Source organism: Cervus canadensis, chromosome 20 (genome assembly GCF_019320065.1).
Source record: "Cervus canadensis isolate Bull #8, Minnesota chromosome 20, ASM1932006v1, whole genome shotgun sequence".
Classification (NCBI taxonomy): domain Eukaryota; kingdom Metazoa; phylum Chordata; class Mammalia; order Artiodactyla; family Cervidae; genus Cervus; species Cervus canadensis.
In genome coordinates this window covers 2742940-2767733 of record NC_057405.1, presented here as the reverse complement: position 1 = coordinate 2767733, position 24794 = coordinate 2742940, and the positions used below count along the sequence as shown (strand labels likewise).

Genomic DNA, 24794 nt, shown 5'->3' with positions numbered 1-24794 from the left:
ATTCCTAGGTATCTACCCAGAAGTTATGAAAACAGATGTCCACATAAATGTTTGTAGTATATAAAGCTTCACTGTTTATCTGGTATTTTACATATACCTTCAAAATAAAGTAAAATACTTTTCCAGTATACTTTATATGTATACTGTAAATCTATCTCATTTTCCAGATTATTTTTTTTTTCAGATTATTTCTTTGATATATTACAGCTCACATTTTGTAGCATCCTTTAAAATTGACCAATTTTAGTCTTAAAAAAGTTATTTCTAATATTAACACAATGAACTTCATTAAAATGTAAAAGTGAAAATAGATTTTACTTGAAAATAATCCAGTCAAGTGAATTATAAATGTAAGATATTATTATTATTGTTGAACATTTTTAAACAAGCCATTTTTCCTTTGAAGGAAACTGCTTCATGTTTGCATTTGCGTAGCAAAAACTCATTTATTCTTTATTGGGGTAGAGTTTTAATTGTAGAATTTCATTATAATTTTTCATAATGTCTATTAAGTGTTAATTTCATGTGTTGGTTAATCTTCATATGTGACTTCATTGGCTGGTGGTGGTTGTTGTTAGTTGCTAAGTCATGTCCAACTCTTTGGCCATCCTGGGCTCCACTGTCCATGGGGTTTCCCAGGCAGGAATACTGGAGTGGGTTGCCATTTCCTTCTCCATCATTGGTTGCTACTTTAGAATAAAAAAAAGAAACATGCTTTGGCATTAATAAATATTTTCATTGTTTTTCCAAAGCCTTGTTTTATTTTACCTTGTTCCACAATTTTTTATGGCATCTTATGTAAGTAAATGCATAATAACAAAACAAGAAATGTTTAATCAAGGAAATCCTGAAGAGAAAGTATATAAGATAACAATGGCAGAAAGCTTAAAAGTGTGCCAGTGCATGCCATGAAATGCATGCACTTTTTATTTGCCAAAGATGAACCACAGGTTTGTTTTTTTGTAGCTAATGGAATGAAGGGTAGATGATGAGTTATGTGAATACAGATTCCAGAAGATTAAGTCTCTTAAGAAATTATATGTTTTCAAGTAATGATACTATGTAGTGTGATGAATCCTAACTAAAAAGAGAGAGTTTATTAAGTCATATATCAGTTTTTAAAACATAGAGTAGTTAATATTTTATGTCCTTAAATAAGAGTTTGTGACTTAATAACAAAGTACAATTTAGCCAGAACAATAATCTGGGACCTCAAATAGTGTTGTTTAGGTATTTTACTCTCTATTGGTCTGGTTTAATCCAAAGATAGATTGATAACTTTTGACTATAGAATTGGATAGAATATATACATTCTATAGAATAATGTAGAAGATTAGATAAAAGAAATAATATTGGTAATCTAGGATAGCTGTATGCTGGATATCTGTCAGGAAGAATAATCTTTAGTTTACTATTTATCAGTACTTATCTATGCATTAATATTAATATCAATTAACCATTTATTAATTATTAACCAGTATTCTCAATACAGTGTTGCTGTTATAACACTTTTAACTACTAATAAGATGAATAAATATTATTAACATTTTCTGGAAACTGCCCCCAAACACATTCTACCTCCTCTCATGTATATAAAATAACACTATCTTTGGATAAGTATTGCTGAGTAGTAAGCTCAAGACTATTATTCTTCCTGATGAAGTGTTGGGTGTACAGATATTCTGGGTTGCCAGTTCAGTTTAGAACCTCCAAATCAGTAGTCATGCAAGCTGATGCTTGTATGTCTTTCTGGAAGTGCCTTGGAGAATACCACCTCTCTTCTAAACAGTGGTGGCTGAAGGATTAATACTGATGGGGCTGCATACATCTTTTTTTTCCCTTAAAAGACACACATGAATATGGTTCTTTGGAAATAAGACTTCAAAGATAAAGTGAAATTTATGAAATTTCTTCATTACTAGATCCTCTATTTTACTTAAATCTCTATTTATAATATTTAGTTAAGAAGTATAAACCCTTGTGTGACTTTGTTGATTGTTTCATTGAGTTTTGAAAGATCATTTTGTTTGGCTTTCTAAGATTGCCGTTCTTCGCAGCACTTAAAAGCTACATGAGGCTACATGTGGAATGACCATTTTTCTAAGTCTTAAAAATGATATTAATTTTTTCCTTTATTTGTCTATTGCAATTAAATATGACAAAATATAGTTTAGTAGTTTGTCATTTGCTTCTATTCTTAGTATGTTTTAATATATATATTTTTTTAATTGTCCCTATTTGGAATGTCTTCTTATTAAAAAAATGAATTATTTCTTATTCTAGTACCTCTTTAAAACATACCAAAATGTTAGCATTTAAGATTATTTTTCTTATTAAGCAGGTTACATTAGTGTAGGTACATGATTTATTTAACATGAGTGTCAGTTTTCAAAAATGTAGTATTTAATTTGAAATATAAAGTGATAAATATTATATTAAATATGTGTTATACAGTTAGCTGGAGTAATCTCCTTTTTTTCCCATGGAGAGAATGTTATGTATGATAGCAGTTTTCACAAAGTAAATGAGTTTGTATCTAATGCTTATGTTAGATGTGGTATGTCAGAGAGCATTATGGGAAATATACATGTAATAGTTTGAGAGGAGTGTAGCCATGTCTCTGAATCATAAGAATCATAACATGTGACTAGTGAAGTGGGACTAAAATATTAAAATATCATAAGGCAAGATAATTTCTTTGTTTTGCTCCTAAATATTTCTACAAAGTTAAGTATGGAGTGAAATGTCTTGACAGGTATAATATAAATACCAATCTTTGAAAATGTCTGCCATGATTTTTTTTTTTTTTTTGCAGACATTTGGTCATTTCACTTCTTGTAGTACCATTTCTGAAAATTGGAACATATGAAGTTAATGTTGATTTATAATGGCCTAAAATAACTTGTGTACATCTTAGCAGTTTATGTTGTATTGACATACAATACAGATTTTCATCTGAAAGCTATTGCATTGCTTTAAAATTATTGTGAGTTTAAATAATCTACAACCAAAAAATGTAGTCAATGTCAAAAACTAGGATTACGAAGATTGTCTGTATTCTGGAGAGTGCAAACACTTGAGTACAACAATGTCAGTGACTTATAGTGAGCAGAATAACCTTATTATTTGTATAGCATAGTTTAGAGCACAGATTCTAGAGCCAAGGTGCCTGGACTTAAATGTTATTAACTATGTGCTTTGAGTATATTCTTATATTCTTTATTTCTGTACCTCAAATTCCTCATTAGTAAAATAGAAATTTTACTAAAGAGGAATCACCTCACTGATGCAGTGGACTTCAGTCATTTCAGTCACTCAGTCATGTCTGACTCTTTGCAACCCCATGGACTGGACTGCAGCTTGCCAGGTTTCCCTGTCCACCAACAACTCCAGAGCTTACTCAAACTCATGTCCATAGAGTCGGTGATGCCTTCTAGCCATCTCATCCTCTGTTGTCCCTTTCTCCTCCCGCCTTCAATCTTTCCCAGCATTAGGGTCTTTTCCAATAAGTCAGTTCTTGGCATCAAGTGGCCAAAGTAGTGGAGTTTCAGCTTCAATATCAGTTCTTCCAATGAATATTCAAGACTATTTCCTTTAGGATGGACTGGTTGGATCTCCTTGCAGTCCAAGGGACTCTCAGGAGTCTTCTGCAACACCACAGTTCAAAAGCATCAGTTCTTTGGCACTCAGCTTTCTTTATAGTCCAACTCTCAGATCCATACATGACTACTGGAAAAACCATAACTTTGACTAAATGGGACTTTGTTGGCAAAGTAATGTCTCTGCTTTTTAATATGCTGTCTATGTTGGTCATAACTTTTCTTCCAAGGAGTAAGCGTCTTTTAATTTCATGGCTGCAGTCACCATCTGCAGTGATTTTCGAGCCCAAACAAATAAAGTCTGACACTGTTTCCACTGTTTCCCAATCTATTTGCCATGAAGTGATGGGACCAGATGCTATGATCTTAGTTTTCTGAATGTTGAGCTTTAAGCCAACTTTTTCACTCTCCTCTTTCACTTTTATCAAGAGGCTCTTTAGTTCTCCTTCGCTTTCAACACCTTTTCTCCTTCGCCATAAGGGTGGTGTCATCTGCATATCTGAGGTTATTGATATTTCTCCCAACAATCTTGATTCCAGCTTGTGCTTCATCCAGCCTTGCTTTTTTGCATGATACACTCTGCATATAAGTTAAAGAAGCAGGAGAATATATACAGCCTTGAATACTCCTTTCCCAATTCAGATTCAGTCTGTTGTTCCATGTGTGGTTCTAACTGTTGCTTCTTAATCTGCATACAGAATTCTCAGGAGGCAGGTAAGGTGGTCTGGTATTCTTATCTCTTGAAGAATTTTCCATAGTTTTTTGTGATCCACACAGTCAAAGGCTTTGGTATAGTCAATAAAGCAGAAATAGATATTTTTCTGGAACTCGCTTGCTTTTTCAATGATCCAGTGGATGTTAGCAATTTGATCTCTGGTTCCTCTACTTTTTCTAAATCCACCTTGAACATCTGGAAGTTCATGATTCATGTACTGTTGAAGCCTGGCTTGGAGAATTTTGAGCATTACTTTGCTAGCACGTGAGACGAGTAGAATTGTGCAGTAGTTTGGGCATTCTTTGGGATTGCCTTTCTTGGGGATTGTAATGAAAACTGACGTTTTCCAGGCCTGTGGCCACTGCTGAGTTTTTCAAATTTGCTGGCATATTGAGTGCAGCATTTTCACAGCATCGTCTTTTAGGATGAAATAGCTCAACTGGAATTCCATCACCTCCACTAGCTTTGTTCATAGTGATGCTTCATAAGCTCACTTGACTTCGCATTCCAGGATGTCTGGCTCTAGGTGAGTGATCACACCATCGTGGTTATCTGGATCATGAAGATCTTTTTTGTATAGTTCTTCTGTGTATTGTTGCCACCTCTTCTTAATATTTTCTGCTTCTGTTAGGCCCATACCATTTCTGTCCTTTATTGTGCCCATCTTTGCATGAAATGTTCCCTTGGTATCTTGAATTTTCTTAAAGAGATCTCTAATCTTTCCCATTCTATTGTTTTCCTCTATTTCTTTTCATTGATCACTCGGGAAGGCTTTCTTGTCTCTCCTTTCTATTCTTTGGAACTCTGCATTCAAATGGGTATATCTTTCCTGTTCTCCTTTGCCTTTAGCTGCTCTTCTCTTCTCAGCTATTTGTAAGGACTCCTCAGACAACCATTGTGCCTTTTTGCATTTCTTTTTCTTGGGGATTGCCTTGATCACTGCATCCTGTGCAATGTCACAAACCTCCATCCATAGTTCTTCAGGCACTCTATCAGATCTAATCCCTTTGTCTATTTGTCACTTCCACTGTATATTCATAAGGGATTTGATTTTGGTCATACCTGAATGGGCTAGTGGTTTTCCTTACTTTCCAATTTAAGTTTGAATTTGGCAATAAAGAATTCATGATCTAAGCCACAGTCAGCTCCCGGTCTTGTTTTTGCTGACTGTAGAGAGCTTCTCCATCTTTGGCTGCAAAGAATATAATCAATCTGATTTCAGTATCGACCATCTGGTGATGTCCAGGTATAGAGTCTTCTCTATAGAGAAGTTGGAAGAGGGTGTTTGCTGTGACCAGTGCGTTCTCTTGGCAAAACTCTTGTTAGCTTTTGACCTGCTTCGTTTTGTACTCTAAGGCCAAATTTGCCTGTTACTCCAGGTATATCTTGACTTCCTACTTTTGCATTCCAGTCCCCTATAATGAAAAGGACATCTCTTTTGGGTGTTAGTTCTAGAAGGTCTTGTAGGTCTTCATAGAACCATTCAACTTCAGCTTCTTCAGGATTACTGGTTGGGACATACTGTGATATTGAATGGTTTGCCTTTGAAACAAACAGAGACCATTCTGTCATTTTTGAAATTGGATCCAAGTACTGCAGTTTGGACTCTTGTTGACTATGATGGCTCTTCCATATCTTCTAAGGGATTCTTGCCCACAGTAGTAGATATAATGGCCATCTGAGTTAGATTCAGCCATTCCAGTCCATTTTGGTTCACTGATTCCTAAAACATTGATGTTTACTCTTGCCATCTCCTGTTTGACCACTTCCAATTTTCCTTGTTTCATGGACCTAGCATTCCAGGTTCCTATGCAATATTGTTCTTACAGCATCGGAGTTTACTTCCGTTGCCAGTCACATCCACAGCTGGGTGTTATATTTTTGCTCTAGCTCTGTCTCTTCATTCTTTCTGGGGTTATTTCTCCACTGATCTCCCATAGCATATTGGGCACCTACTGACCTGGGGAGTTCATCTTTCAGTGTCCTATCTTTTTGCCTTTTCATGCTGTTCATTGCGTTCTCAAGGCAAGAATACGGAAGTGGTTTGCCATTCCCTTTCCTCCTCCAGTGCATCACATTGGGCAAACTCCCGGAGATGGTGAGGGACTGGGAGGCCTGGAGTGCTGCAGTCCATGGGGTCGCAGAGAACTGGACACTATGGGAAGACTGAACAACAACAACAGCACAAAATAGAAATTGGCCTCGTAAAACTTTTGTGAGAATTAAGTGAACTAATATATATAAACTATTTTAGAACAGGTGGCACTTGGTAAGCATTTTTCTATTTGTTATTGTTTGTGTTGTTTTCAGTTAATGCATCCACATTCATCCATAAGTTAAAAATCCATATCCTTTTTTACTAGTCCTGTGGTTCTGTTGTTTGCTGAACTATCTGAATTCAGTTTTCTATGTACATTACTTCCTGTTTGATTCCAATTTCTGTTAATTTTTCCCTTTTAAAGTGCATATATTTTCAGTGTATTTGTATAAGTAATTATATAAATTGTTGAATATCTGGAGAGCAAGAGCATAACAAAAATCAGAAAAGCTTTTACAGAAATTTTTGATAGTGAATGTCTTAAAATAACTTTGGTGATATGTATAGTGGGTAAGAACATGAGTTTTGGCCAGGACTGCACAGAACCAAATCCTAGCTCCACTGCTTAACTTGCTGTTGTTTCTTAATCTTCTTAAGCGTCCTCATGTGTAAAATGTCCCCAGTAATAGTGCTCAGCTCATAGATTTGTTGTGAAGATTTATTCATACTCTTTATTTAATTGTATGAGTGGACCGAGTAAATTCAAGTTCTGCCTGTGTAGACTTTACAATCATTAGCTAGTAGGCTAAAATGCAAAAATAATTTTGTGTTATGAGATTTTGTAGAATGAAAAAAATGATCCATCTTATTAACCGATCTCAGGTATGGGCATTTGAAAGTGCGAAGTGCTAATAGCTTCATAACAAGCACAATGAGGTAAATGGAATCAACTACATGATTCTACTTTGCTTGAAAATGGATGAAAAATCCTCTTACTGTGACTAAAGTGATTTTTTTCTTTTGTTCAGATTTATTTAACGAAAAGAATGATTAAGTCTATTAATATTTCTCATACTTACTTGAACCTAGTGTTAGGATTTTAAGAAAGAAATTATAGTGATAAAATATTCAGACTGTTGAAAAATGTTCTTGTGTAAGAAAGGATTAAGTCAGCAAGAATATAATAAAAAATTCTTATTTCTTTGCTGAGCAAAGTTCCCCACCCTCCCACCCCCGCCCCACTCTATTTTGGAATGAAATATTTAACTCTTTTATTTATATTTCATTGAAGAATTATTTTAAGTAAGTGAAATTAGAGATAAAAACACTAATGTACCAGTATTATTACAGAGTACACCTAATGACTGGATTTGCCATATAGCTGGTCATACTTTGGGGGGTATAAGAGTGGCTACTTTCATCTTTTAACAAATGGCCCTAGTAACTGCTTTAGTTATCCTATTTGAACATATTCTCATCACTGAAACATTTTTAAAGAAAAATGCTTCTTTGGGTTTCAGTCCTTTGAATGGTTACTCTGTCAAACTCTTGATCACGGTGTGTTTCCAAGGCGGCAGGGAGAGCAGTGGAGGAGCTGCGGCTGAGCTTTCAGTTCCTCTGCCCGGCTGTCTGGCTGTTTCTGAGCTGTTAGTAATTCCTGTTAACTCTTTGGTTTGATCTGCCCTGCTGCCTACAGAAAATCCATCTCAGGCCACCTCCCAAAAATAAATACCACAGTCAAAGTGCCTAGAAGAAAGGGAGATATGGTTTCAAAACATGTGTTTATAACTTCACTGGAGTCAAAATACTCTTTCATTTGTTAATTTACTAAAGAGAAATTGGGATCACATTTACTTTATCATTTGGTTCTTTGGAATTTAACTTTTATATTTATTCATTGAAAATTATTCTTTATAGCAAGAGCCTTTTGCTGTATTATTTGTTCTAATTTAATATAATTTTCCTTAATGACATATTTTTCTAAGTTAGCTTTTATGTTATGAGGTGCTTGTTACCTGGTAGATATCTGTGGGGAATATTATATAGATAGAATACTAGTGTAGTTCCTACTTTGAGTCACATTGGAGAGAATGTGATTCAACCTAATCCAAGTAGTCTGTGAAAACAGTATTTTACTATAGACCTTCTTGAGTTTGTGTTAATATAAAGGAGAGTTTTTCTACATGCCATCATATTAACCTACTGCAGAAGCAGTAGTGTTCATAACAAAAATATTACTAAGCCTTAGTAAAATGAACCGTCTCATCCTCTGAGGATGAGATGATTAGATAGTGTCACGAACTCAGTGGTAATGAATTTGAGCAAACTCCAGGAGATAGTGGAGGACAGAGGAGCCTGGTGTGCTGTAGTCCATGGGGTCACAAAGAATCAGATATCAACAACAACTGAACAACAACAACAGTAAAATGAGACACTTATAGTATTGTCTAATGGCTTATATTTGGTATAATTATGGATGGAATTTTAAAAAATTAGTAATTTGTTGCCACTTGCTGTATTAGGATTTGGCATGAAGTATTTATGAAGTTATGATACATTTATTGCTAAGCATCCCAAGTTCAAATTCTTGTTTGTATTTTAAGGGTAAAAGGAGGAAAAAAGTTGAACTTTTAGTCACTGTGCGTTTCTCTGTTAAAATCAATTATGGAATCAATTAAATAGCTCTGATTGTTAAAATAATTAGAAAATAATTAGTGATAGAATTATTTTCTTTTAACTTTCACAGTCTGTTTTGAACCAAGTCATTTAATTTGGTTTAAAGAGTTAATTATGACAAGAGGATGTTTAATATCCTGTAGCATATGACAGCTTCAAAATATAAATATGGTAATTTATTGTAAAAAGAATAAAGCTAGGGCACATCATTGTTAATGCAGTCCTTTTATCTCTGGAAAATGGAACTCATATTAAGCTTTGAATCTCAGGGGAAAAGATATGGGGGAAGGGTACAGAACTCATTTAGTTCTTTGTGTTCATCAGAAAACTACCTTAGTTTCCAAGTATTGAATAATGTTGAATAGTAGTATGGTAAGAACAGTTGTGATCCATGATTTTTGCAAAACTTCATGAAGTGGTGTTGCTAATGGTTGTTCTCAGTATCTTAATTTTATTATATTGGTACTTGTTATATATGACTTTTAAAAAAAATTATACTTAATTGTAAGAAACACATTTCATTGTTTAATAATAATCTAAGCTTTAGATGTTCTAAATGCCCATAAATGTACCAGCGTTATTCAGCGTAAACACTACAGATTTAACAATTATATTTATAGTAAATTACCACCTTGTAATGTTTTAATTAGAAACCTCTTACAACTGGAAGTTTTCTGTATCTGCAGCTTAAGGATAGTTCATGTTGATAAACAGGAGTCATTGCACATTTCATAAGCATGTTTTCAATCATCAAAGGAAGTCTGTAGATCATGCAGCTTTTTAAGAAAGTGCATTCTGTTTTTACTTAATTGTTTCAAAATGGATCTAAATTCTATGTCCATTAACATGCTAATATCAAAAGTATTTTTCCTGACTATTGTACAATGATACAAGTTCCTCAAATATCATCCAATTTACCTCTTCTGAGTAATGTCTTTAACTTTCATAACTAGAGCAGGAATATGTATTATTTAGATTTTTAAATTGCTTTGGCATTTAAATATGGATTTATTGTAGAAAGTATAGACCATATTACATAGTCTCAAGGGAGTTTAGAATACATTAACTGTAAATTACATGAATTCATTACTAAGAAACAAAGACCTTTATTCATCTTTTTCAGAATCTAATTTATAAAAATGAAAAAAAGAATCACTATCCTTTGTCTTCCATTTAGTTTTGGACTTTCATCATAGTAAGCAGTGCTAGTTAAAACTGATTAATCACTATTCAGTAACCGTTCCTTGAAAACCATCTGTGTGCAAACCACATTGTTAGAAGATGAGAATAAAAAGATGGATAAGCCCTATCCGGAAGGTACAAGTAGCTTGGCTGGAGGGATAGATATAGATAAGTATTAGTGTGACAAAACCTGTACTATCAGTGTGAGGAAAGCACTACAGAAGACCAATCTTATATTATATATAAAATATTTTAATTGTCAGTAACAGCACAGTGAAGTTTCCATAGAGGAAGGTTCTGTGAGTAAAACTTTTAAAATACATAGGAATGGCATTTAAGATATATAGTCTGAAAAAAAGTCATGAAATTAATGTGAAATGTTTATTGAATCACTGGAATTTATGGAAGTGGACCCTTGAATAAAGTAGACTAGGACCAGATTGTGCCAGACCAAGAAAGCCAGAGTAGAGAATTAGGACTCACCTTGAGCAGTTAGTGATCAATTAAAAGAACTGATACTATCTGTGCTTTAGGAAGTAACTGGCTAGAAGATAGAGATTGCTACCTTTTCTAATCAGTTTTACAAGCCAGAAACCTATACACTGTCTTTGTCTTCCCTACCTGGTTACCCAGGGAAGTCCTGTCAGTCTCACTTCTCAGCTATTGCTCAAGTCTGTAGACTTTGTTTTGTCCCATAGTCATGGTCTTCATTCAAGGCAGCACTATATTACCCGGACTGCCGCAGCAGCCTCTGACTGATCTCACTGCCCTTGTCCTCACCTAGGACACCGTCTGACGTTAGTAAACATTGCCAGAGCTCTGTCAGCCCTCTTCTGTAAACCATCTCTCTCTTTGCCTGGTGTTTGCCTGGTATGGTGAGTTCAAATGTGTCCCTCCAAAAGGTGTGTTACATGCCCTGTTACCTGTGAATGTGACTATGCTTGGAAATGGAATCTTTGTAGATGTAGTCAAGGTATAAGTGAAGATTGAGGTCCTACTAGAGTAGGGTGGGCCCTTAATCCAATATGACTAGTGTTGCTTGAGAGATATAGTAAGAGGAGAAGGGGAGATACATGAGGAGGGAATGCCATGTGATGAGGGAGGCAGAGATTGAAGTGCTGCAGCTGTAAGCCAGGGTTTGTCAGCAAACCATGAGAAGAGGCAAGATAAGATTTCTTTCCTATGGATTTCAGAGGGAGCATGGCTGTGTCAACACCTTGTCAGAATTTTAGCCTCCAGAACTGTGAGGCGATAAATTGTTGGTTTAAGCCACCCAGCTTTGTGGTACTTTCTTATGGAGGCGCTAGGAAACAAATGCATCTTGTATATATTGTTTTACCCTTTAACTTTAATTATTCTTTTTTCCTGATATTTTAGATTCATCTCTTGTAAACAGCATTTAGCTGGACTTTTTATCTTTTGGGTTTCCCTGAGAGCTCAGTTGGTAAAGAATGTGCCTGAAATGCAGGAAACCCCAGTTTGATTCCTGGGTCAGGAAGATCCCCTGGAGAAGGGATAGGCTACCTACTCTAGCATTCTTGGGCTTCCCTTGTGGCTCAGCTGGTAAAGAATCTGTCTGCAATTGCGGGAGGCCTGGGTTCGATTCCTGTGTTGGGAAGATCCCCCAGAGAAGGGAAAGGCTACCCACTCCAGTATTCTGGCCTAGAGAATTCTATGAACTGTGTTGTTCATGGGGTTGCACAGATTTTGGTTAGATTTTTCTTAAATGGCACATTTTGTTTTTTATACTTATTTAACTTAATCTTAAATATGAAATATTTTCACTGTCTTACTTTATGTTATTTGTCCTACCTTTTCTGTATTTATTTTCTTTCTTGCCTTTTTTTTATTTTGACAGTTTTTTCCCCTCATTTTTTCTTGCTCACTTTGAAATTATATTCTAGAAATTTTACTCCAAAAATTTTAGTGTGTGTACTTAACTCAGTAAGTCTAAAGCTGACAATTTTACCTTTCCAAATAAGGTACTTTAATTCTGATACTTCTTTCCAACTTATAAAAATTATTAACATTTTTGTTTTTATTAAAACCCATAATACACTATTATTTTTATTTTGTACAATCAGAATTTGATTGCTTTTCCTATTTATTTACAAATTCTTTTGTTGTGCACCCCCTCGATTATCTCATACTCTCTATGTGGAATTACTGTACTTCTGTCAGTAGCTATATTCTTTAACATTTCTTTTAGGCTCTGCTAGTAGATAATTCCACTGTTTCTATGACAGTCTTTAGTTTACCCATATTCATTGAACACTGATTTTGAAGTAAACAGTTATTTTCCTTTAGCATATTTGTGATTTCATTCCAACGTCTCCTGATTCTCAATGTTACTTTTGAGAAATCAGCTGTCAGTGCACTTGTCTCCTTTGAAGATAACCTTTATTTCTTTCTGTTTCACTTTCAAGAACCAATCTTTGTGTTTAGTGTAGTTCAAATTCACTTTGATGAGTCTAGGTGAGGATTTTTTTTTTTTCTAGATGAAATTTATTTGGCTTTTGGAAACTAAGCTATATTGTTTTTCATCAGTTTTGAATATTTCCTTTATTTATTCACATTTAGCATTGCCTTATTTCTTCTTTCCTTCTAGAACTTCAGTGGATTCATTTGATAAATAAATATGGAGCATCCTCTCATTGCTAGTTACTGTTTTTTGAACTTGTATTGCATTTTTTTCTTCCCACCTCTGCCTTGCTGTCATTATTTTCAGGCCCCTCTCAAACATAGAGGCAACGGGTTTCCACAGACATCGTCACAAGTGCCCCTGAATGGTCCCCGGTTGATTTTTCTCTGATCTTCCAGTCATCTCTTTGTGATCTTTGTTCCTTAGCTTCTCCTACTGGCCTGGAGCTCCCCAGGCTGTGCTAGTTGGCAAGAGCCTGTCTGCCAGTGCAGGAGACGGAAGAGATGCAGGTTCAACCCCTGAGTCAGAAACATCCCCTGGAGGAGGGCATGGCGGCCCTATCCATTATTCTTGCCTGGGAAATCCCATGGACAGAGGAGCCTGGCAGGCTACAGTCCATAGAGCTGCAAAGGGTTGGACACGACTGAAGTGACTTAGCATGCATGTACAGTGGTATAAGGTCTAATCGTTACAATAAAGTCCTAGTGCCATATCACGGGATGGTTCTGATCCTCAGGGTAAGCCATAATTGCTCTATAGCACTGACATATGTGAGAGGAAGAGAAAAAGAGTAGTCAGAGAATCTAGGATTTTTGCTTCAGCAGTGGGATGAAGTTACCGTCATCTGAGAATGAAGAAAAATGTGGAAGAATAGGTTTAGGAAGAAAATTTGGTTTTGAGTATGTTGAGTTTGATATTGTAATAGTTAGCCATTTGTATATAGTCAAGTAGCTGATGAATATAATGAATTTAGAATTATAGAAGTGTATTTTGGACATTGTCAGTATATGGATAGAATTTAAAATTATAAGACTGAGTGATATAGCCAAAGGAATAAATGTGGATAAAGAGGATGAAGGATTGAGCTTTGGGGCCTGTCAACATTTGGAGGCTAGGAGAAGAAGGTGAATCAGCAAAGAAGGTTGTTGGGAAAAGCTTAGTCGGAAAAAGCTTAGCATGGAATTAAAAGTAATGACTTGAGTCAAAATAATGCCCCAGAGTCAAAGTAATGTGGATTGAGAATCACCTTTTTTTAAAAAATATATGTTCAGCTTGTTTTTAGAACTTGTATTATGAATTTATATTTTGTAATACATTTTTATATATCCTGACTTCTGTCCAGAAGTTATTTTGTTCCACTGATCTTTTTGCATTGAGAAATATGTTGTACTTTAAAATTTTGATACTAGCAGGTTACCAGTTATTCTCGTTAGATAATACTGAGCATTTCACTAAATTCCTTTTCGTTTGCCAAATTTACTTATTTTAAGTGAATTATCATCACCCATCCCTTTTGGTATCACTTAGTCAAACTCTGGTCTATCAAGTAATTCTTTATCTTTTTTCCCGCCCATCTTGTGGGCTTTGGCTCTTTTCATTGTTCTTTATGTAGTTAATCCAGATACACATTAGAAAAGAAAAATATCAGAGATCATCATTCAGTTTTGAAGTTTAGTTGCTAGATTTGCTAATAATACAGTGTTTTGAACCTGGTCCGTTGGACAGCAAGGAGATCATCCAGTCAATCCTAAAGGAAACCTAATCCTGATTATTCATTGGAAGGACTGATGCTGAAGCTGGAGCTCCAGTACTTTGGCCACCTGATGCAAAGAGCCGACTCACTGGAAAAGACTCTGATGCTGCAGAAGATTGAGGGCAGGAGGAGAAGGAGGCGACAGATGAGGATGAGATGGCTGGATGGCATCACTGACTCAATGGACATGAGTTTGAGGGAAGCCTGGCGTGCTGCGGTCCATGGCAGCGCAGAGAGCTGAGCAGAACTTGGTGACAGAGGATCAACAGCCTGAGCCTGTACCTAAGTCCCTTGTCTGACATTGACAGGGTCAGACTGGCGTTTCACGGCAGGGCAATTTCTAGACTTTCTGCTCGGCCACTGGCTCTGAAGGGTAGGCTACAGTGGTTTTCCTTATCAGGGACTTTTGTCCTCCTGATACATGCAACTTTGTGCATCTCCTCTGAGGGAAATTGGAAAATATTCTTCATTCTCTGAAGTGCCATATGTTTTAGGTTTGGGGACTTTCATTAATTAGATTCTGACCTTGTTTATATCATGTAGCTCTTCCACCCCTTTTCTCATGGTAAAAAATGAGAACGTTGGAAAGATGATCTCTAAAGTAACTTTCTGCTCTAAATTCTCATGATTGATTATGTGCAGTTGGTCCATATTACTCTCAGATTCTGCAGTTTCAGGTTTACCTACTAGCTAAAATTTGTTTTTTAACCTCAGAATTCATGCTCGGCAGTGCTCTCGTGGTCGTTCATGGACACACACAGAGGGACAAGCAGTAAGAGCCATCTGATGTGTGTGGGTCTAACAAGGCGATGCTCTCGTGGTCGTTCATGCACACACACAGAGGGGCGAGCATTGAGAGCCATCTGATGTGTGTGGGTCTAACAAGGAGACACTCACCCTCTTGTTTTAACTCTCATGCTATAAACAAGCCTTTCCTGTGGTGCCGTGTTTTTCACGTTTCAGTGCTTTATTTTTTGGTGATTTCACTGGACCCCCAAGTATAATCCTGAAATGCTATCCAATGTTCCTAAGTGCAGGAAAGCTGTGATTTTCCTTTCAGAGAAAATATGTGTTTTAAATAAGCTTTATTCTGGTATGAGTTAAAGTGTTGGCCGTGAGCTCAGTATTAATGAATCAACAGTTGTATATTAAATAATACATCTTAAAACAGAAACTGAGAACACGGTTATGTGTTTTTTGGTTAACAAAATATGATCAGGGAATTACAGAAACCTAATGCTGAATTTACCCAAGGAGCAATGGTTTAGCATTCCCTAATTTAGTGTTGTTGGTGACTTTATAGAACCTAACTACTACGAACGACAAGAATGGACTGAATGTTTTTTCTTTTATCTTGTTCGTATGCTCCTTGGAATAATAAGCTCTTGTTCTTTTTCCCCTAGGATCTATCATTCTGCATATTGGCAACTTTTAATAAATACCCATTCAATGAATAAATGAACTTCTGTGTCTTTCACGTAGTAGATGACCAGTACAGTTGGCTCTGTGTATCCATGGGTTCCCCAGTTCTGCCTCCTGAGGAGGGCCACTGTATTATGCCATGAATAGTACATGAGGGTCTCGAGCACCTCAGATTTTGGTATCTGCGGGGGGATATCCTGGAACCAGTACCCGATGAATACCAAGTCAGAACTGTACATTTTTTTTGTTGTTGAATAATGAGTACTGAATAAATTGACTACAGAAGATACTACATTAGAATGTTACTTTAATTTTAGAATTTTGTCACATTGAAAAAATAAGATTAGACTTCCTTAGGATTTTGGAGATATATACAGATACAGATGTTTCTGATGAAGGGATTTTTTTTTTTTCTCTAATGCCCCAGAATATTGTCATGATTCAGTGAAACCAAAGATATCATTTTGAAAGTACCTTAGATTTGGAATCCCTATGTTTACAGAAAGTCCTAGATATATTTTTGAAATAATACCATTAGAAACGTTCTGGCAAAATTCCCTGTAATTATATTTGTCTGACAAAACTTCACTGGCTAATTTATGCTTGTGTAAGTTGCTCTTTGGAACCTTTGCAGACAAAGTATACCTGTCATTTTTTTTAAGTCTATTTTTCATGTGTGTCCTGTGTTATACATATAGAATTTTTGATATATTGTATGTTTATGCTCATTGGAAACTCTAAAAAACTAGAATTTTATGAAGCTCACTGTGCAGTCTAGCACAGTACAGATATTAACCCTGTTAACAACTAACTGTACTTAAGTTAGCTAGATAAGTCAGTGGCTTGTTTGTCATTCAACAAGTAGCCCCCTCCCCTGACACCTCTCCACTGGTGGAAGGGATGTGCTGCCTTGTTCCTGCTGAGTGGGAGTGGAAGTCCAGGTTCTCCACTTGGCCTCTGTAGAATAGTGGAGAGATGGGGGTAACTGGAAGATGCCCCTTGTTTCTGCTCGGCAGGGAAGGTTGTAAGTTCAGAATTCCCTCATGGCTTCCATTGACACTGTATTTTAGAGAAGGGATAGCCTTCTTATCACTGGGTTTGGTGAAAGACCTGATCCCCTAGACAGCCCCAGTGACAGGTAGGGTGAGAGTGGACATGTCAGTTCTTCCGTGGTTCTTTCATGGTTCTTCCATGGTCTTCACCATCATTGTGGTTACTGGAGAATGTCTCCTTAGCCTGTGGCTCCCCAGGCAGCTTTCCCTGTCCACCTCCTATCAGAGGTTTGGGCCTCCTTTTTGTAGTCTGGGGAGGATGGACACCTAGGCTCCCTACTTGGTCTTTGCTGCTGGGTTGGGGATGGTGTGAAGTATTTTTGTTGTTGTTGTACTAGTGGTAATTATCTAAAAAGTTTCTTGCTAGGCTCCCCACTGGATGGAGAGAGGAGGCTTTTCTTGGGGCCTTTTTTGGGGGAGGGGGTCTCTTCCCATTGGCTTGCTGGCTTCTTGCGTTTCCAGTCTGAAATACATGAAGCAAGAAACAGACGCATAGGGCATTCGTTACCATGTAGTTCCTTGGGTCTTGAGCTCCCTACTTGGACTACCTCCTTCTCTTCATCCTTTAGTGTCTTACGTTTGTGTTACATGCAGTGTCCTTGTTTTGTAGTTGGAATAGGGAAAAGTTTGCTTCATCTTCCTGGAAGCAGAAGTCCTAGCATACAATTTAATTTATCAAGTTTAATTACTCATAACGTTTTAAGAACAGTTGATACTATAGTTGCTCACTTGTTGAATTGGTGCATATTTTTTTTGAAAGGCGGTTTGTCTTCATCCAAGAGCTTTGTGAATTGAGAAAAGGAAGATGCAGATAAACACTTAGAGCATTTCTACCAAGTTAGTTTTCAGATATGTCGATTTCCACACCTTTTATAATCATAATTTATGATTTAGATGAGGAAGGATAGAATGCATTGTATTGACAGTAACTTCAGTCTTTTCCTATCATTTCCATTGCTAACTGATTCTGTTACACTCAATTTATCTTGGATGATCATTTATCTTTTAATTGTGCTGTGGATTGTTAAACAAGCCTGGGCTTTTATTACAGAACCACAGATCACCTCTGGAGCTAGTGAACTGGTCAAGGTATCCATTCTAAATTATAAGCTGTCATTCACTTCGATGCTACTCCACAGCCTTTGAAAGATGAAAGTACAGATGAGTCTGGTGATTTTCAACAAATGCTATTATTCAGTTTAGATTTTAAAAAAAACACATTTTAAGACTCTCAGTTTGAACAAAGACTTAAGTTTAAATTTTAATTGGACTGAAGATTTTCATTGTTTAATTTTCACAGTATTTTATCCAGAAAATTAATGTAAATAATGTCTTTATGAGTTAGGAGAGATATCTCCATTTTACAGATGGAAAAATTGAAAAATGCCAATTTTTTATGACTTATCCAAGAGCATCCAGTGAACTGGGATTAAAACTGGAACAACAGACCAAGATTGCAATTCTCAATATTTTTTTTAACCACCATCTTGTGCTCGCTCAGTCCAATAGACCGTGCCACTAACTAAATTAAATTTATATATCTTTCAAAATAAGAGCAAGGGGAGAGGAGGGATTATCCAATTAGAACTTTAGCTTCAGACATGGTCTGTAAGTGTCTAATTTTTCAGTCTGATGCATCAGGAATGTTTCATCATTATCATATCCCCTTTTTCATATGCAGCATAATAAAAAGTCCATAATATTAGGCAGTAATTTTTAAAAAATGTGAATTTCTCCTTAACAAGAAATATGACAGTTATTTGAATTTTTTACAATTTAAATGAAAACTGAAAAATGTGATATGTATAAACAAATATAGGGCACATTGTTGTTATGGTTCAGTCGCCTAGTCGTGTCTGACTCCTTGCAACCCCATGAACTACAGCACATACTTGTCATTAAATATATTACATATCTATATTTTCTATGTTGCACAAATGCATTATAAAACTTACTGAAAATTTATGGTAGGTTTGCAAGCTATCAGTGCGTATCATATTATAGACTACTAACTGTAAAGTAAGTTGGAACTCGGAAATTGGTTTATTAAAATTAAATTTCATTCCATATTATTCTTCTATTAGTTTGAAGTATTTATATAGAATATTTTAGAGTAGTTTGTTATAATATGTTAGGAAGAATTTATTACTAAAAATTGAGAGTCTGGGTTCTAGGTTGAGCTCTTACTCTGCTAAATATATTGATCATGGAAACATATTTGCAGGTTTGTCTTTGGAAATTAGAGTTCTCATATAGCAGTTTATTATTGATAATATAGCACCATGGAGATTTCTTTTCTGCTATTTTTTTTTTCTTTTCACCTTTTCTCTTATTCCTAAGAGTTCCCTTTTGTATTCTATTGTTAAAATTCTAATCAATGTTGGGTAAAACTGTAGAACAATGTATTGCTTTCCAATTCAGTGCTTCTATTTTTCACAGTGGGTGTTTTATTTAAAATGACTCAGTTCGAGATGGTACTATGGTCTGATTCTATTGCTCAGTCGTGTCTAACTCTTTCTGACCCTATGGACTGTAGCTAGCCAGGTTCCTCTGTCCATGGGATTTTTTCAGTCAAGAATACTGGTGTGAGTTGCCGTTTCCTCTTCAAGGGGATCTTCAAACTCAACGATTAAACGTGTGGCTTCTGCAGCTTCTGCATTGCAGGCAGATTCTTAAACCACTAAGCCATCAGGGAAGCCCAAGGTGATACTAAACAAGTTAGAAATTAAAATCCATATCTCAGTTGTCCAAGATTAGGAATGCCTGTAATAAAACTAACTTATTATAAACTTTATTCATCACTCCAAACTAGTTCTTCTCTACCTTCGAGATCCTATAATTTTTTTGCTATTAAAGTCAATTGTAGGGATCGGGATTGGGAATACATGTAAATCCATGGCTGATTCATATCAATGTATGACAAAACCCACTGGAAAAAAAAAAAATAAATAAAGTCAATTGTATTTTGCCTTATATTATAGTGAGCTGTTAACTTGACCTCTATAGTACCAAATTGTTTTACACAACCTATTCTCAGGTACATGTTTTGAATCGACTTCAGTTCCCTGAAGACAAGATAAACTCATGACCCCTTTCTGATACCTGATTTTTAATATGGATGTATTGATATTGTTTCTATTCAGCCTATTCCTCATTTGGCTGTCAAATTCATTTTATTGTTTAATCGTAGTTTTCTTCACCTGGTTAGAATTATTAAGATTTTGTTTCCTCAGTAATCTTCTGATTTGCATGATGAAAAATCAGATGATCACTGATCAATTATTTTAAAGTGTATTCCATTTTAATATATGCCATATAGATGATCATTCTAACCAGAACAGTGCCTACCACATAGTAGTGCTCAAAAATGAATAAATGAGAGAACTAACACTGATGGCTCAAATGATAAAAGAATCTGCCTGCAATGCGGGAGGATCGGGGTTTGATCCCTGGGTTGGGAAGAGCCCCTGGAGGAGGGCATGGCAACCCACTCCAGTATTCTTGCTTGGAGAATCCCCATGGACAGAGGAGCCTGACAGGCTACAGTCCATGAGGTTGCAAAGAGTTGGACACGACTGAATGACTAAACACACACACACAGCAAAATGTTCTAATAGCCTTTCTGTTTAATAGTTTACATACTTAGATATTTATAGGTAAGATCACTGTGTTCAAAGATTTGTTAAAAAATTCTTTAGTTTAAACTCTTTGGTGCTAAAACCTGCTTCTCTACATGAACATGTTACATGAAGCTTGTTAACTTTATTAAGATGTACCAAATTAATAGTTATCCAAAGTGAATTGATAGGTTAGGGCTCATTGAACAGAATTGCATAGAATTGTTAATGAGATATAATGTGTGAAGGGAGTCTGAACTGGGAACTACTACCCAAAGGTTAATTTGTTTGTTAGTCAAGCTTTTATTATTAAAATGCAACTAATCATACATGCTAAATAATACTATTGTAAATATACTTCTCAGAATATGCGATGTATATTTGAGCATATATACTGGATTGTACAGATTATCAAGATACAGATGAAGCTTTATCTTATTCTTGGCAAAGTGTCTTTAGGTATTCCTATAATTAGAAAAATTCAATTATAAGAAAAATTACGAAAAATTAGTCGTGTACAGATGTGAGAACTGGACAATAAAGAAGGCAAAGCCCCAAAGAATTGATGCTTTCGAACTGTGGTGCTGGAGAAGACTCTTGAGAGTCCCTTGGACCACACAAACCAGTCAGTCTTACAGTGAATCAGTCCTGAATACTCTTTGGAAGGACTGATGCTGAAGTTGAAGCTCCAGTGTTTGGCCACCTGATGTGAACAGCTGACTCAATGAAAAAGACCCTGATGCTGGGAGTGATTGAAGGCAGAGGATGAGATGGTTGGATGGCATCACCGATTCAATGGACATGAACTTGGGCAAATTCTGGGAGACGGTGAGGGAAGCCTGGCATGCTGCAGTCTATGGGGTCATGAAGAGTTGGTCATGGCTTGGCGACTGAACAACAACAATAACTCAGTAGATAGTATATAGTTTTTTTTCTTTTGAACTTTTAATTTCGTGTTGGGGTATAGCCAATTAAAAATGCTGTGATAGTTTGAGGTGAACATCAGAGGGACTCAGCCACACATATACATGTATCCACTCTTCCCCAAACCCTTCTCCCATCCAGGCTGCCATATAACGTTGAGCGGAGTTCCTGTGCTATACAGTAGGTCTTTGTTGGTTATCTATTTTAAATATATAAATGTGTACATGTAGATAGTATATAGTCTTGATAGATAATTATTAGAAAGCAAATTTCTAAATGTCAGAGCTGTAATAAAATCTTTGTCTTTGAAGCTGTGGGGGGAATCATTTTGGAAAACCTATTGGTAGTTTGGATTTATTTGTTCAAAATACTGAAAGGCTGAGCATTGAAAGATTCAAGCTTGTCTCAAGATTGTTCAAAAACATGACTAGATTTCTGTTTATTTAAAGTTGGAAATGATGAAGGAAACAAGTAAAATGGTAGATGAAAATGTATTGTGTCATTGAAAAAGATTTCCAGTTCCACCCAAGAAAAGATTTAAGCATATTAGTAATATCTGACTTTTTTACCTTAAGCCCGAAAGAATTCACTAGCATAATCTGATTTTTAAAAAATCACCGTGAAGTATGTTTTTTGGATATCATTTTGAACCTTTGGAAATCTGTATAATTTTTTTTCTTAACTTGTGCACAGAGAGGAAGTATAACTTTTTCTATAAAAATTTCCTTTCACTCATGTTATTTTCGTTTCCTTTTTACATTTGTGTATAATAGGGTAGTACACAGTGCCTTGGACTTATTATTAAATGGAAACATCCTTTCAGAGATCATTTGCTGTCTAGACCTCTATTTACCAGCAGTCATGCACAGATTGTACTTTTCTACTGAGATTAATAGGGTTGCAAAGCAGCATTTTACAGAAGAGTTTTAAATATTGTGCTTAGAAAATATGAAGGACAGTTAAAATCTGGTGTCTAATACATAAGGTAGCCATTTTATGCAAATATAATCTTTTATTTATATTTCATTCCCTTTATCGTAATGAATCTATTCGTCATTTTTTTGATAGTTTAAAACTTTTGTTGTGTAGCTAGGAAAGTAAAGATCCATAGAAAAAGTCTTTTCTTGACACATAAAGAAGTAACTTAACTTAGGTACCCTGAACTTAGAATTGTGCTTCTGTTCTATAATGCCCTCCTTTCAGGATTTTCTATACCGTGTTTGAATCCTAGCTCCTGTATAATTTCTCTTGGTCATTTTTTAAGTTCAAAAAACCTAAAGATCTTAACCTTTAGGCCACATATAGTTCATTTAAATACTTGAGTGTAATAAAACCTTGTTATTTTAGATTAGACTCTTTTGGAATTCTGGATATAGTTTCCATGCAGGTTGAGTAGAAGTTCACTTTTATTGCTTAACAAATTCATATTATAAATCCATTTTACAAAGTACATTTAATCTTGCTGAGGGTGTCTTAGTTAAGGCTGCTATAACAGGTACCACAGACTGGGTGACTTAAACAACAGTTGTTATCAGTCACTGAGTCGCATCTGACTCTTTACGATCCCATGGACTGCAGCATGCCCGGCTTCCCTGTCCTTCACCATCTCTCAGAGTTTCCTCAAACTCATGTCCATTGAGTTGGTGATGCCATCCAACCATCCTATCCTCTGTCGCCCTCTTCTCTTCCTGCCTTCAATCTTTTCCAGCATCAGGGTCTTTTCCAACGAATCTGTTCTTTGTGTCAGGTGGCCAAAGTATTGGAGCTTCAGCATCAGCATCAGTTCTTCCAATGAATTTTCAAGGTTGATTTCCATTAGGATTGACTGATTTGATCTCCTTGATGTCCAAGGGACTCTCTTATAAAGAACACTTATTTTATTTATTTAACTTTTTATCTTATATTGGAGTTTAGCCCATTAAACAGTGTTGTGATAGTTCCAGGTGGATAGCAAAGGAACTCAGCCATACATCTACAGGTATCCCTTCTCCCTGAGACTCCCTTCCCATTTCTTTTTTCTTTTTTTTTTTTAAGATAAAATGGGTTTCCTTTATTCTAACTTATAACAAGGCCCTTACAAAGTTACACCATGATGATTATTTTATTTTTATATTTTTAAACTTTTTATTTTGTATTGGGGTATAGCCAGTTAACAATGTTGTAAGAACTTCAGGTGAACAGTGAAGGGACTCAGTATCCATCCTCCTCCATACCCCTCTCTCATCCAGGATGCCACAAAACATTAAGCAGAGTTCTCTGTGCTATACAGTAGGTCCTTGTTGGTTATCCACTTAAAAAAGAGCAGTGTGTACATGTCCATCCCAAGCTCCCTACCTATCCCTTCCCCTTATCCTTCCACCTGTGTTGATAATTTGTAAGATTTATTCCCCTAGCAACTTTGAAATACACAATACAGTATTACCACGTACGGTCTCCACAGTGTATACTACATCTCCATGACTTAAAACACATTCAGTACATCATGGTTTATACTCCTGCAGTGGAAGGAGTGAATGGATTAGTGACATGATGCTCTAGGTTGTGGCACATTTTAGCAAGGGGCATCTCTAACCGGTAACTACCATGATTACTTTCTTTCTTTTTTTTTTTTAAATAAGAAATCTTTTTTTTTTTTTTTTAATTATTTTTTTTCCAGTGGGTTTTGTCATACATTGATATGAATCAGCCATGGATTTACATGTATTCCCAATCCCGATCCCCCCTCCCACCTCCCTCTCCACCCGATTCCTCTGGGTCTTCCCAGTGCACCAGGCCGGAGCACTTGTCTCATGCATCCCACCTGGGCTGGTGATCTGTTTCACCATAGATAGTATACATGCTGTTCTTTTGAAAATCCCACCCTCACATTCTCCCACAGAGTTCAAAAGTCTGTTCTGTATTTCTGTGTCTCTTTTTCTGTTTTGTATATAGGGTTATCGTTACCATCTTTCTAAATTCCATATATATGTGTTAGTATGCTGTAATGTTCTTTATCTTTCTGGCTTACTTCACTCTGTATAATGGGCTCCAGTTTCATCCATCTCATTAGACTGGTTCAAATGAATTCTTTTTAATGGCTGAGTAATATTCCATGGTGTATATGTACCACAGCTTCCTTATCCATTCATCTGCTGATGGGCATCTAGGTTGCTTCCATGTCCTGGCTATTATAAACAGTGCTGCGATGAACATTGGGGTGCACGTGTCTCTTTCAGATCTGGTTTCCTCAGTGTGTATGCCCAGAAGTGGGATTGCTGGGTCATATGGCAGTTCTATTTCCAGTTTTTTAAGAAATCTCCACACTGTTTTCCATAGCGGCTGTACTAGTTTGCATTCCCACCAACAGTGTAAGAGGGTTCCCTTTTCTCCACACCCTCTCCAGCATTTATTGCTT

The 24794-nt window shown here is 36.1% G+C and overlaps 1 protein-coding gene across 2 annotated transcripts in view; it reads left to right on the top strand.

The window, feature by feature from the left end:
- The window catches only part of RNGTT (RNA guanylyltransferase and 5'-phosphatase), a 223844-nt gene that overhangs the window by 127802 nt on the left and 71248 nt on the right, over positions 1–24794 (top strand). The window lies entirely within an intron of this gene.